Source organism: Coenobita brevimanus, chromosome 27, assembly GCF_032717465.1.
Source record: "Coenobita brevimanus isolate Jiangsu-jjx chromosome 27, ASM3271746v2, whole genome shotgun sequence".
NCBI lineage: Eukaryota > Metazoa > Arthropoda > Malacostraca > Decapoda > Coenobitidae > Coenobita > Coenobita brevimanus.
The window spans coordinates 16,371,284-16,388,077 of NC_136980.1; positions in this window are offsets into that span (position 1 = coordinate 16,371,284).

The following is a 16,794-nucleotide window of genomic DNA, read 5'->3' on the forward strand; positions in this document are numbered from 1 at the left end:
TCAATAAAGTTGGCTAAAACCTTTAATAATCCTTCCTCAGGTATTTGCAAGGAGTTTGAGTTTCTGTTTGTGTCTTTATGTCTGTCAAAAAAGTATTCATGGCCGACTGCACTGCCTGTGGATATCATTGGTGGCCCATATAGGGGGGCAAGCCCCTCCTGGGAGACATTAAATTGACTGATGAATCCCACAAGATAATAGTTAGGATTCTTTATGTCCTGAAAGTTAATGTTCTGGGTTGATAATATGTTTAAATATAAGTAGAAACTGACTCTGAAAGATTACAGCAGTTATAATTGGAATGGCGCACACCCTGAAGGGAAATAAAGCACACACACACACACACACACACACACACACACACACACACACACACACACACACACACACACACACACACACAAACACACACAGTACCTTCATCACCATTCCTGCCACAATAACAATTGCAAAACTTTAAACATCATTGTTAGTGCTTCAGCTAGGCCTGTGTAAATCATTACTACCACCACTAATACAATGAACATTGATACTACAACAATCAGACTCATCACTCTCGCTACCACCATAAACACCATCATTATCACCGCTACAGTCACAGTTGCCACAGTCACTATAATCATATTCATTACCAAGACTACCACTATCACTAACATTACCTCAGATGCTAATATAAACACCGCTACTAAACCTACCACATCCATCACTACCACAAATACTATAGTTACCATCACTACCACTATCACTAACATTACCTCAGATGCTAATATAAACACCGCTACCAAAACTACCACATCCATCACTACCACAAATACTATAGTTACCATCACTACCACTATCACTAACATTACCTCAGATGCTAATATAAACACCAACACCAAAACTACCACATCCATCACTACCACAAATACTATAGTTACCATCACTACCACTATCATGGTAGCATTACCTCAGATGCTAATATAAACACCGCTACCAAAACTACCACATCCATCACTACCACAAATACTATAGTTACCATCACTACCACTATCACTAACATTACCTCAGATGCTAATATAAACACCGCTACCAAAACTACCACACCCATCACTACCACAAATACTATAGTTACCATCACTACCACTATCACTAACATTACCTCAGATGCTAATATAAACACCAACACCAAAACTACCACATCCATCACTACCACAAACAGTACAGTCACCATCACTACCAACACTAGCGTTATGGTAGCACTACCACAAATGCTAATATACCCATCGTTACCACAACTACCACATCCACCACTACCACAAATACTATAGTCACCATCACTACCACTATCACTACCACTAACTCAGATGCAAATATAACCACCTCTGATACAACTACCACATCCACCACTACCACAAATACTATAGTGACCATCACTACCAACACTACCATTATAGTAGCACTACCTCAAATGCTAATATACCCATCGTTACCACAACTACCACATCCACCACTGCCACAAATACTATAGTCACCATCACTACCAAGACTACCACTATCACTAACACTAACTCAGATGCGAATATAACCACCTCTGCTACAACTACCACATCCACCACTACCACAAATACTATAGTCACCATCACTAGCAAGACTACCGCTATAGTAGCACTACCTCAAATGCGAATATAACCATCTCTAACACAACCACATCCAACACAAGCACGAATACTATAGTCACCATCGCTACCACAACTATCGCCATCATCATCACTGCCCCAGCTAGACTCATCATCACTATCACAATAACCACTGTCATTATCATTAACACAGCTAACATTATCACCATCTCTGCCACTACAACAACTTTCACCATCACTACCAAAGCCAGCACTATCACCGTTTGCTTTCTAATTCCGTGTTATTCTTCTTGGCCTTATTCCCAGTCTGGGTTGGTTGGTATTGTGCACCTCCTCCACTGTCTTCTGTCTGCCGTGTCCTTCATCCACTTGCCAGATTATCTGGCTTGACATGCATCTTTCCATCTGAAGCTTTGTCTCGCTCGGGCCCTCTATCCCCCCATTGACTCCCGTCAGGCCATCTTAACTGGTTGCCTATTGTCCATTCTCAGTAAGTCCCTACCAGAGTAATCTCACCTTCTACATGCAACTGTCCTTAGCATATACTTTATTGTTTTGTTTTCTGTTAATGTTAAATATCCAGTACAATAATAGCATTGCTGTCCTAGCCACTATTGTCTCTCACTTTCTTCTCAGTGCCCACACTTCCAATTCCATGTTGTCTATAATTGATGTGATTTGTGAGAGGGACAACTGGAGGTGAGTACTGTTTACGGACGACAACAGGACTAAGGATCACCCAAGGGCAGGTAAGTATTTTCTGGTTTCTAGTTAGGTTAGCTTAGATGGGGGAGGGGAATAACACATTTCGGCCATAACACTTAGTCAGTGATAAGAACTCAGTTAAGTCTGATAATGTAATAGTCGAGTTGCCAAAAATGTTGACCCTGCAGTTTTAACTACTGTAGCTACACTTTGTTCAAGGAAATGTGTTCTATATACTGGTAGTTATAAGAGCAAAATGAGCTTTGTTTCCACTTGCGCAACTTTGAGCATTTCTCAGAATTCAGAATGGCGGCCGCCGCAATCTTGAATGTTCAACTTTTGATCTCGATGACATAAAGGTCGTGTAATAACATTTTTTAGGGGTTTCGAGGGAGGGGAGTTGATTTTTGGAGTTAATTTTTGGATATGGGATCAGAGTCAAGGTAAGATCAGAGATCAAAGGTAAAATTTGACCAGAAATCAGAACAACCACCTCTATTGATTATGTTGTTCGTTATCTTCTCGTGATATAGTGGTTTACAATTTTATTCCTCATTTCAGAGCACAATGATTCGGTGTGATTAGCATCCCAGCATCAGTTCTGAACTGTGGCACCCCAGGCCATCACAGTCGTCATGGTTTACAATTTTATTCCTCACTTCAGAGGGTGACAAGCCAGCGTGATCAGCATCCCAGCATCAGTTCTGCAGCACCCCAGGTCATCGCAATCGTCATGGCTGCTGGAGAGGGGCGGTGGCTCTTCTGACTGTGTAGTGCCAAGGGAGCGTTACAGACATTCAAGACCGTGGCCGTGCAGAAGATCGTCGCTACAAGCAAAGTGAAACGCGATGAACTGTACACAACTTTGTCAGGAAGTGATATTCTAGTTCACAAATCATGTTACTGTAGCTATACATCGAGGAGTAGAAACAATGAAAGGAGAAAAGGGAATAAATTCCCTGAGTTAGACCTGCATAGATCATATAGCCTTGCTAGGTGACGGGATAGTGCTACCCCTCCCAGCAAGGCAGCTACCTGGGTGCAGCATGAACTCTCAACCTTGTGGTCTCGAGTCAAGTGGTCTACCACTGAGCTACCTTGCCCCCTCCCCCCCATGAACAGAGAAAGAGAAAGTCGACGCTGATTGACACTGGTGTTTCCAAAAGGTTGTTGAAGGCCTAATGCAGTTACCATGATTTCAAGTAAGAACCCACACAGGTAAGTGCAGGTCAGACAGTGTACAATTGAAGATAGGGGTAGTGCTATCACGTTCAAGCAACGGTTGGAGAACCTCTGTGATGAGAGACAGGACCAGTGGGCTAATGAGGTAATGGCTAGACTCAGTGGGGTCATTGATCTGCATGCTGTTGACGGACAGTACCATGTCCCCTGTTGCAGTAGGTTTCGTGTTCCCGTCACCCGCCCCTCCATCATGGCGCCTGTGGCGGAGGCGCTGAGGTTCGTCATCTCGATGATTGCTGAGAACGCAACAGAGACGTGGACGGCATAAGAGCTGTATTCCATGTACCTCGCTGCCTCGGGCACTGTGTCAAGAAGACAGTTTATGTCCAGCGTCACAGCTTGCTTTGGCGACAAGCTGCTCGTGCTCCACATCGAGGGCTGCAATAATTTAGTTGCATTTTCGGACAGTTTATCAAAACTGTCAAGATAAGCAACATGAAGAGCAATGAAAAACTGGAGAAGCTGATGAGGAAGATCCAAAGCGAGGTCATGGCGACATCTAGGCCTGGGGACTAAGACTTCAGTGCCTATGCTCGTCACACGGTAAACTTGCTCATCGTGACAGTTTTGAAAAACTGTCCTAGTTTGGCTTTAAATCCAGCTACGCTTTCACAGCCCTTGATATGGATCACGAGCAGCTTGTTGCTGCAGTATGCTGACACTGGACATGAACTGTCGTCTTGACACAGTGCCTGAGGCAGTGAGGTACATGGATTACAGCTCCTTTGCCATCCACATCTCTGTCGCGTTCTCAGCAATCGTCAAGATGACAGACCTCAGCACCTCCTCCACAGGCACCATGATGGAGGGGCGGGTCACGGGAACACGGAACCTACTGCAACAGGGGACATGGTACTGTTCGTCAACAGCAGGCAGATCAATGACCCCACTGAGTCTAGCCATTACCTCATTAGCCCACTGGTCCTGTCTCTCATCACAGAGGTTCTCCAACCGTTGCTTGAACGTGATAGCAGTACCCCTACCTACAGTTGTACACTGTCTGACCTGCACCCACCTGTGTGGGTTCTCACTGTCTTTTGGATTACACTTTTTCCCACACAAGAGAGAGTCTTACTTGAAATCAAGGTAATTGCATTAGGCCTTCAACAACCTTTTGGAAACAACAGTGTCAACCAGTGTAGTCTTTCTCTTTCTCTGTTTCTGGAGGGGGCAGGGTAGCTCAGTGGTAGACCACTTGACTCGAGACCACAAGGTTGAGAGTTCATGCCGCACCCAGGTAGCTGCCTTGCTGGGAGGGGTAACACTCTCCCGTCACCTAGCAAGGCTATATGATCTATCCAGGTTTAGCTCAGGGAATTTATTCCCTTTTCTCTGTTCATTGTTTCTAGTCATCGATGTATAGCTACAGTAACATGATTTGTGAACTAGAATATCACTTCCTGACAGAGTTGTGTACAGTTCATCGTTTCACTTTGCTTGTAGTGACGATCTTCTGCACGGCCACGGTCTTGAATGTCTGTAATGCTCCCTTGGCACTACACAGTCTGAAGAGCCACCGCCCCTCTCCACCAGCCATGACGATTGCGATGACTTGGGGTGCCGCAGGACTGATGCTGGGATGCTGATCAAGTTGGCTCGTCACCCTCTGAAGTGAGGAAAAAAGTTGTAAACCACTAAACCACGAGAAGATAACGAACGACACATTCGGTCAATAGAGGTGGTTTTTCTGATTTATTGTCAAATTTAACCTTTCTCCTCTGATTTGTCCTTGATTTCGACCCAGTATCCCCTCCCCCTCGAAAAAAAAAAAATCCAGATATTGGCTACTGGCCCTCTAAAACCCCTAAAAATTGGCATTACACGACCCTCTATGTCAGTAGTTAACACTGCAAGGCCTCATAAAGGAATTATAAGGGCGGCAACTCGACTATAAGGTAAGGTAATGAACTTCAGTAAAGTCACTTCATTCGTCTCTGTTAAGAAGCTTCAGCTAAATTTTGTAATGTTGGATTTGTCAGGTCAGAGTAGGTTGGGTAGCAGTTGTGGCAACACTGCCTGCACCCGGTGGACTAGGCCTGCCCTGACCTGACCCCTTCTGGCAGGTCAGGTCAGGACAGGGACACCACCTGAATAAAAACGAGCCACGACGCTACCTCCTGGGTGGTTTGGAAACGCGTCCACACACACACACACACACACACACACACACACACACACACACACACACACACACACACACATGGGTCGGAACAAAAAACAACCCCTTGAGTTTCATAAGCACAGGTGTAAAAAACATTTGTTTACCATCATCACCAGTATTGCCAGATTATATAAACCATTGTCACCCCTGGCAGATATTCGGCGTGGTCGATCTTGATCATTAATATCACTTCCAATGCCTTCAACATTGCTACTGCACCACTACCATTGCCACCATGATCAGTATCATTATCACAAATACCGTAATCAACATTATCATGGCCACAGTAACCGCTGTCTCTTCCAGAACTACAAGTATCACTGTCATTACCACGGCTGTCACTATCACCCGAACTACCACAACTGTCAATGTCACAGCAGCCGTAATCATTACCGCTCCCTCATCTGTCACTATCGCCAGTCTTACCACAGCTACAATTAGCACCATCATTACTACACCACAGCTTCCCACACCTCATCTCTAAGCAATATTGCAGCCCCAACCATTGCGCTGCTCTTCTATTTCTCCCTGGGAAGGGGGGGGGGGAGAATACCTCCCAAGTATCCCTGCTTGTCGTAATGGCCGATGAAAAGGGCTTTTTTTTTTTTTTGTCTCCAGTCCGTCTTTAATTACTGTCCTTTTCTGCCCTTATGATCTGCCTCTTTTCTTGATATATCCATGTTTCTTTCGGCCTTTATTTTTCCTTTACTCCTACAGTGTCATATAACAATATTATGACTTTGTGTTAATTCTTTATTATTCCTTCCTTCCTTTCCTTTACTCCTAGAGTGCCGTATGGCCATAATATGGCTTAGTGCTAATTCTTCACTACTCCCTCCTTCCGTCTCTTTCATTCATCCTATATTATTTCCTCTTTGCATGCGAAAGCCCTTCTCTTCAGACTTTTTACAGTTTTAATGCAGCTACAAAACACGAGGTCTGTTTAGAAAGTATCCGACCTTAGGCTCTACGGTTTTATAGAGTCTTTCCCATCACAACCTTCTTTCTGATCATCAGTATGGATTCCGTCAGGGACGCTCCTCTGGCGATCTTCTCACATACCTTTCAGACTCCTCGTCATCCTTCTTTCGGGACTTTGGCGAAAGCTTTGCCATTGCACTTGACATCTCAAAGGCTTTCGATCGCGTCTGGCATAAATCTTTAATTTCCAAACTGCCCTATTACGGTTTCTATTCTTCTATCTGTGCCTTCATCTATAGCTTTCTTTCTGGTCATTCTATAGCTGATTTTGCAGACGGCCACCGTTTTTCTCCTAGATCTATCAGTAGCAGTGTTCCTCAGGGCTCTGTCCTATCACCAACTCTCTTTATTCTTCAATCACCATCTGAACTGTACATCGAATCTTATCCACGCTTTCCATCCTTCACCTTTCCATTTGCTTCGCGCAACGTCTGTCTCAGCAGTTACTTCAACAAACAAGGGATGAGGCTATGGCACACTTAATGTCTGACTTGGCTCTTATCTCTGACTGGGGTAAAAATAATGTTTTGAATGCATCAAAGACTCAGTTCTTACATCTACCAGCCCGACAATATCTTCCACAGGAGTACCCACTAATGTTTAATAATATGTAGCTCAATCCTGCATCATCCTAGAACACACTTGGGGTTTCATTTTCTCGGGATTTATCTTGGAAAGATCATATGACATTTCTTATAAAATCTGCTTCCAAGAGATAAGGTGTGCTAAGCCGACTCCATACCTTCTCTTCCCTTCCACAGCTTTTGACTTTATACACTGGTTTTATTCGCCTCTGTGTAGAGTACAACTCTCATGTGTGGGGAGGCTCCCCACATACAGCTCTTCTCAACAGGGTGGAGTCAAAGGCTTTTCGTCTCATTAACTCTACTCCTCTGACTGGCTCCCTTTAACCTCTGTCTCTTCACCGCACTGTTGCATCTTTATCTCTTTTCTGTTGCTACGTCAATGGTCACTGCTCCTCCGAACTGTCCGCTTGCTTCCCTCCCCCTCTATGACTGGTGCGTAGCACCCGTCTAGCAACAGACTCTCATCTCTTTTCTGTCCAACTCTCCAATGCAAGATTTAACCGTTACTCCCAGTCCTTCATTAATTATGCAACAGGTCAGCTACTTTCCCCTCACACCTCCCTCTCACCCACCCTTCCCCTCACACCTCCCTCTCACCCACCCTTCCCCTCACACCTCCCTCTCACCCACCCTGCCCCTCACACCTCCCTCTCACCCACCCTTCCCCTCACACCTCCCTCTCACCCACCCTTCCCCTCACACCTCCCTCTCACCCACCCTTCCCCTCACACCTCCCTCTCACTCACCCTTCCCCTCACACCTCCCTCTCACCCACCCCTCCCCTCACACCTCCCTCTCACCCACCCCCTCCCCTCACCTCCCTCTCACCCACCCTTCCCCTCACACCTCCCTCTCACCCACCCTTCCCCTCACACCTCCCTCTCACCCACCCTTCCCCTCACACCTCCTCTCACCCACCCTTCCCCTTACACCTCCCTCTCACCCACCTCTCCCCTCACACCTGCCTCTCACTCACCTTTCCCCTCACACCTCCCTCTCACCCACCCTTCCCCTCACACCTCCCTCTCACTCACCCTTCCCCTCACACCTCCCTCTCACCCACCCGTCAGTCGATCCTCCCTCTCACCCACCCCTCCCCTCACACCTCCCTCTCACCCACCCTTCCCCTCACACCTCCCTCTCACCCACCCTTCCCCTCACACCTCCCTCTCACCCACCCTTCCCCTCACACCTCCCTCTCACCCACCCTGCCCCTCACACCTCCCTCTCACCCACCCTGCCCCTCACACCTCCCTCTCACTCACACTTCCCCTCACACCTCCCTCTCACTCACCCTTCCCCTCACACCTCCCTCTCACTCACATTTCTTCTCCCGTCACCCACACTTCCATCTCTGAATCACCAACTTCCCTTCCATGCGTCGTCAGTTTCCTCACTTCCTTCATATCTCACGCTCACCTTCCACCTTCCTCTCGCTCTCTCATTCTGCCTCCAATATCTTTTATTTTGTTTTTTGTTTATTTTTTCTGGCCTATCGACCATTGGGGCCAAAGCCCCTGGTCATTGAGGCCGTATATATATATTTATATACAATAGGTAGAGACGTGGCCTGCCGTTCTAATGGACCCAGGTTCAGATCCCCGCTGGGGCAGGGAACAGTTTAAGGATTTGAATTTCATTAAATCAAGCTTTACTGATGTTACCAGAAGACCCGCCGACATGTTGTAAAAATACTCCCGCTAATACCAATACACCAGTCCTGTATGAGACAGCCCTAGCATGTATTCAATATGGACGGTGGGTGTTAGCGCCGAAGTGGTGACATGAAGAGGTGTATGGTATGTAGGAGGACTGTTGGGCCTTGATAGCAGGCTGTGAAGCCTATGCCCTGAGTCGAACACATAAAACAAAAAAATACACACACACACACACACACACACACACACACACACACACACACACACACACACACACACACACACACACACACACACACTTCCATGCATATATACAGACACACTTTCATGCACACGTACATACTATATATATATAATTATTTTATTTTATTTATTTTTTTGTATTTTTATTATTTTAATTTTTTCTTGGTTTTATGTTTTTTATACGTTATATTATAAAGAAAAACCTAATCTAAAGACCCTAAAACTAATCACCTAACAGCAAATCGCTAACCTATACTAAATCCTACAGAGACAAATAGCTAGACCTACACTAATGGTAAAAATACCTCGACTAACAGAACACCATCGACTGCAGATATGTAATGCCTCTCTACATGACATACCTGCACTCATCACCTGGTGACTGTCAGTCGAGGCACAACCTAATATAGGGGACATCAATATATGAAAGGGAACCAGACGAGTCAGGAACATTTCCATATACGTCAGCTGTCGGCCCTAATTAGGACAACTTAATCAAGATGGTATAATATATTTACCTAATATGTACAAAAAGTGAAGTACCTCGCCCAACAGACCACCATCGACCGCAAGTGCCCAATACCTTTCTATATTGCACACTTGCACTCATCAACTGGTGACTGTCAGGCGAGGAACGGGGTTTAATGTAGGGGACATCAATATTAGAAATAGGTCAGTGGGAGGAGGAACTATTTCAAATATGTCAACTGTCAACCCTAAATATTAGTACAATATTTACATAATTACAGTCGATAAAAAACAAAACCATATAGTAAGAAAGTCACATCACTCTGATCAGTCTGGTCTCTCAAGAAAGCCATCAATTTATCAGTCATAACAATGTCCCCATCACCCAGGATGGTGGAAAGGGTGAAGGGGACGTCTGCTGCGCCGCAGTAATTTATAAGTGAAGCGCGTTCACGAATAAATCGCCAACAGCGCAGGAAGATATGACTGATAGATAACACCGCATCACAGATGTCACAGTGCGGTTGGAATCGCTTTTGTATATAAGGTTTCATGTGCGTGAGCATGGTGGCATTAAGCCGTAACCGCGCCAACACTTTTTCTTCAAGGCGACTGGGACGGTTGGCAGTGGCCCAGTCGCCCAGGTACGGCTTACACGTTCGAATATTTAGTCTGGTCCACTGACCTTGCCACAGAAGATTGATTAATTTCTTTCCGAGAGAGAGACTCGACCGTAGATCACGAGGAACGTCCCAAGTCTCCTCGAGTTCTACAGCCGACTTTGCAAGTAAGTCAGCCTGCTCATTGCCATAGATGCGACAATGACCAGGCACCCAGATCAGCATGAATGACTTGTTGCATGAATGCAACTTATTAACGATGCGGCCCTGGATCTCGTGAGAGTCCGTAGTACAAGATGCAATTGCCTGAAGGGCTGATTTTGAATCTGAAAATATGACAAATGAGTCATACCTAGAATTGAGAGCATAGTCTATGGCTTTGTCAATAACAAAAAGGTCGGAGGTAAACACAGATGTATGAGTCGGCAACCGATACCTGAGGGCACATTCAGTCGACCATACACTAGCACCCACACAGTCACTCGACTTGGAACCGTCGGTGTACAATTGGTGGGACCCCAAGTGACGCAAGTGAAACAAGTGGTGGACCTCCGCCTCCGGCACCTTGGCCTTTGGTGCTGGGAGCCATGATACGTCAATGGTAAAGCCAGGTGGCTCCCAAGGTGCTATATTTTTTAACACCAACTTGTCACAGTCACTGAGGTCCACACCAAGCTCCTGAGTCAGTAAGTGGAGGCGAACGGCAAGTGGCCGACGCACCCCCCGCAGAAGGTGGTGGTATTGACGCAGGGGGGTACAGGCCACATTGCCGATATTACTTTTCCTAAATGTTCTTAGTCCATAGGACAAGGCCAGCTGGTCACGACGAATACGGAGGGGAGGCACATTCGCCTCCACTTCCATACGAGCTACACGGGTACACTGGAAGGCTCCAAAACACATTCGCAAACATTTATTCTGCAACACATCCAATCCTTTCAGCGTGGCAACATCATCTCTCATTGATTCGAAATCCTTGTCAACCTCGAGTTGACGAATTTGAGGGCCAACAAATATGCCTTCTTTGATGTTAGCATCACATTTCAGGAAGTTTTTCCTTGAGGTACTGGAAACATGATTTATGATGCTTCAGAGCTCTGGCAAACTGTTTCATTATGTGGAGTGGTGGCAAAATGATCTGTACTAGTGGTTCGTGAAGAATTTTGTGGAATGTGGGTGTCAGTGAATCCCGCTATGGTCAAGGTGAGCGTAGGTAATGTTCTGATCTTCCTCGGTTATCCCATTTACATAGAAAGCACATAAACTTCGAATAACCAGTTTCCAACCCGTTAAGAATGGCAACAACTTTCCACTGCGCAGACAAACCATTCATCGTACTGTGTCGTTTATAAAGACCCCAGCATGCATGCATTCCTTGGCCTTGATCACCTAATGGCGGCTGTCCATGCTGTTCGATCTCTGGCAGCCTCCCGATTCAATCCCTTATCCCTCTATGACGTCTCACGTCTTTTTTTAATCCGCCTCTCGCAACCCAATCCCCGACTTTCACACTTCTCACTTTCCGCACCCAATTGTCATTCTCCATCCTCTCCACATGCCCAAACCATCACAGTCAATCGTTCCTCATCACAACACCAATACACTCCAGTCCCATCCTTCCTCTCAGCTCTATAATGCGATCTAAAATAAAAATAAAATATTTTCATGTCTTAAATTGACTGATTGAGCGGTTGGAATTGAAGGCACGATGTTTCCAATATGTAGTAAAACATCACAAATGCTTTAGAGAGATTCATCAATAACCAGCCTTCAGAGGCTTTGTTCACTGCTCAGTCCAGGAGCATCAAACAGTACCCTGATATTACAAAGACAAAGGTTGTTTTCCATTGAGCAGTATTGCTCCAAATCTGATGAGCGTTTCCTGAATGTTGTAATCCGTACATCTTTATCCAACAGATTCCATTCCTGCAGGCAGGAGACTTGCAGTTCACTCAGTTGTTTAGTGAAGGCTAGATGATGAACCAAATCATTGAGTACAGGCTGGATTATGAGATGCGGTTTCTTGTCAGATTCAGGTTGTTTCTCATACGTCGGATCTCGTGTTTCTGGTTCGTCAGAGCTGACCATGTCATCGCTTGGTATTTCGGATGGAGGCTGAGGGCCTGGTATATCATTGGAATGGCCAACAGGGCGAAGAGCATACTGGAGGTTTGGATGGACAGTAACCATTTTACCCTTAGGGTTGCGGTCTGTAGTTTGACAAGAAAAATATCGTACACATTAGATTTGCCTTATACAGTATACCGATATAATAATGCAGTATTTTTGCAGAAAATGAGACACCTTGTGAGGAACCTGTAATTGACAAAGAGCATAAAGGGAAGAAAACTTACCTGTGATATCTGTTAAGCAGAAGTAGCAGATGAATGGTTCATCGGCTCCTCCATAGCATTGGCAAACCAAATGTGAGACCAGGACCGGTGCCCTTGACCCATACCGAGAGTGAACATGTGCACCTGACACAGCATATATGAGGTGCCCATCTTTTGTCCTGATCACCCACTTGTCATCCAAAGTACAATATTCATATAGTTTCTTCACATGTGGGGTCAGTCGTCTTTTATACTGCTTCAGTGCCAGCGATCCACATACATAACTAGAAAGCATTCAGAGAGCGCATACCTCCGCCAATGCTATTACAGGATCCGTATCTCCCCTCAAATTTAATCAATCCTTTCTTGGCCCGTGGCCCACTCTTCCATAACAAGCGGTCTGGAGAACTGTTGCACTGGGTGAGTGATCTTTATTGTTCTCCGTGTTTTATTATTTTCATTGCGTCTTCCTTTATTTTACTTTTATTTCGTTCATTCTTTTTCTTTCCTTTTTATTTTTTTCTGTATCCTGTAATCTGTCTATCTATCTATTGCCAGACGCCTCAATCCCGTTTGGGGTGGCCACAAACAAATCGCCTCCATGTCGCCCTGTCCCCCGCCATTTCACTGCCCTGCTGCCAACTCACACCCTCCTCTCTCGTATACCTCTCCACCCCATCCCTCCATCTCATCCTCGGCCTCCCCCTCCCTCTTCCCCCCTCCACCTCACTCACATACACTCTCTTCGTCAGTCTCTCACCCTCCATCCTCTCCACATGGCCAAACCACCTCAGTGTGTTCCTCATAACGCTACCTATCACATCCACATCCACACCACAACGCTTCTTTATATCCTCATTCGTCAGCCTGTCTCTCCATGTGACTCCACAGGCTCCTCTTAAATAACTCATTTCCACTGCTCTCACTCTTGACTTGTGTCCTTCCAACAACGTCCAAGCTTTACTTCCATACGTTAGAGTTGGTATCACAAAACTGTCATGTAGTAACTTTTTCACTTCCATGCTCACTTCCCTGTTTCTTATCACTGCTTTCAAAGAACCAGCAACCTTTCTTCCCTGCTGTACCCTTTCAAGCACTTCACCTGTAGTCTATCTCTTTAAATTTTTCATCATTCCTCCTTTCGCCGTTTTCCTCTCGTTGTTTCTGATTCCTTGTTCATTTTTTCTTATACATCATCACAAGCTACGATAAAGGGCGAACTTGCAATTATGCTGATTATCGTACATACACTTACCTGCTGTACATCAGCATAACCGTCACCATCATCATCATTATCACCTTTACTATCTTCATAATTTCTTTACCGCCTTCACCAGTATCCTGAAAATTATCCTTACCATAATAATGTTAACCTCCATCAGCATCATCAACACTACCGCCATCACCACCATTAGGTACATTAGATCAAAGCCACAAATACATTACATAGTCACAAGCTACAAGAGAGGCAGGAAGGTAGATGAAGTAAGGTGCAGCCACCGGGCACTCCACTACAGGTGTACACAGTTCACACCTTTACCAATCAGGTTTGGTTTGCCTTCCTTTCTGTCTTTCTCTCTCATTTCACGTTTTCTCTCATTCCCGCTCGCCTTGCGCTTTTGTTTAATTTTCAGTTTTCGACTTTCCCCGTTTTAATTTCATGTTCTCTCTCTCTCTCTCTCTCTCTCTCTCTCTCTCTCTCTCTCTCTCTCTCTCTCTCTTTATTATTATATCCGCGTTTTACTTCTTCTTTTCGCCTTTTGTCTTCTTTCTTTTCCTTGTAGTCCGTCTTTATTCACCACATTACGGCCAAGAGAAGTAGGAGTCAGGATGAAGTAAGGTGGAGCTAATGAGCGTCTAACATTTGCGTCTCAAGGTCGACCCACCCAGGACTTTATTTTCATTTTAATAATTTTCTTATTTTTTCCCTCCAATTCTTTTTCCTTATAATACACTTTTGTTTTTGGTTCTTTCGCCATTTCTTTTATGCTTTCCTTCTTTTTCTGCTTTGGTTTATGTTTTTCATTCCTCACATTTTATCTTTTTTGGTCCCAGTTTTTTTTGTTTTATATATATATATATATATATATATATATATATATATATATATATATATATATATATATATATATATATATATACTTTTGGACAATTCTTTGACGCTTTATTAGTTCATTAATTCTATTTCCTGTCGTTTCCTTATTTTCTGGTGATTCTTCCATCTTCCCTGTTCTTTCTATTTCTTCTATTCTTTTTCCCTTTTACAATACCGTCACAGGCTACGAAAGAAGTCGGTGACAAGGAGAAGCAAGGTTATCACCTTTAGCACTAACTTTCTGAGTATCACCATCGTCATCAATATTATTAGAATCACTAGCACCACCACAACCATCATCATCCCCATTATCACCACCAAACCACCATCATCATCATAAACACCACCACCATAACGATCATCAATCCTCAGCACCACTACCACAACCAACATCATAATGATCACCATTACCATTATCACCAACACTACTCCCACCATCATCATTATCATCTATTGTAATACTTATTCTTATAACAATTTACCCAAACCAATCCCCACCACCGTCATCATAACTTCCTACACTACCGTCAGCTACATTGATCTACACCCTATATTACATTATCGTCAGCTACATTGATCTACACCCAATATTACATTATCGTCAGCTACATTGATCTACACCCTATTATTACATTATCGTCAGCTACATTGATCTACACCCTATATTACATTATCGTCAGCTACATTGATCTACACCCTATATTACATTATCGTCAGCTACATTGATCTACACCCTATATTACATTATCGTCAGCTACATTGATCTACACCCTATAATACATTATCGTCAGCTACATTGATCTACACCCTATATTACATTATCGTCAGCTACATTGATCTACACCCTATATTACATTATCGTCAGCTACATTGATCTACACCCTATATTACATTATCGTCAGCTACATTGATCTACACCCTATATTACATTATCGTCAGCTACATTGATCTACACCCTATATTACATTATCGTCAGCTACATTGATCTACACCCTATATTACATTATCGTCAGCTACATTGATCTACACCCTATATTACATTATCGTCAGCTACATTGATCTACACCCTATATTACATTATCGTCAGCTACATTGATCTACACCCTATATTACATTATCGTCAGCTACATTGATCTACACCCTATATTACATTATCGTCAGCTACATTGATCTACACCCTATATTACATTATCGTCAGCTACATTGATCTACACCCTATTATTACATTATCGTCAGCTACATTGATCTACACCCTATATTACATTATCGTCAGCTACATTGATCTACACCCTATATTACATTATCGTCAGCTACATTGATCTACACCCTATATTACATTATCGTCAGCTACATTGATCTACACCCTATATTACATTATCGTCAGCTACATTGATCTACACCCTATATTACATTATCGTCAGCTACATTGATCTACACCCTATATTACATTATCGTCAGCTACATTGATCTACACCCTATTATTACATTATCGTCAGCTACATTGATCTACACCCTATATTACATTATCGTCAGCTACATTGATCTACACCCTATATTACATTATCGTCAGCTACATTGATCTACACCCTATATTACATTATCGTCAGCTACATTGAACTACACCCTATATTACATTATCATCAGCTACATTGATCTACACCCTATATTACATTATCGTCAGCTACATTGATCTACACCCTATATTACATTATCGTCAGCTACATTGATCTACACCCTATATTACATTATCGTCAGCTACATTGATCTACACCCTATATTACATTATCGTCAGCTACATTGATCTACACCCTATATTACATTATCGTCAGCTACATTGATCTACACCCTATATTACATTATCGTCAGCTACAAGAGAGATATTGATCAAGATGAAGTAAGGCGTAGCGGCCAGGGACTCTACTACACCTTTACCAAGTTCAAAAGTGGCTGGGTTGGGCCTCCTTTTCTGTCATTCTTTTTCTTCCTATTTTGTCACTGTCTTTTTACGTTTCTCATTTTCTTTCCACTCTATCTTGCTCATTTTCTTTGTTCAGTATATTACAGCAACAAAAGCTTCACTGG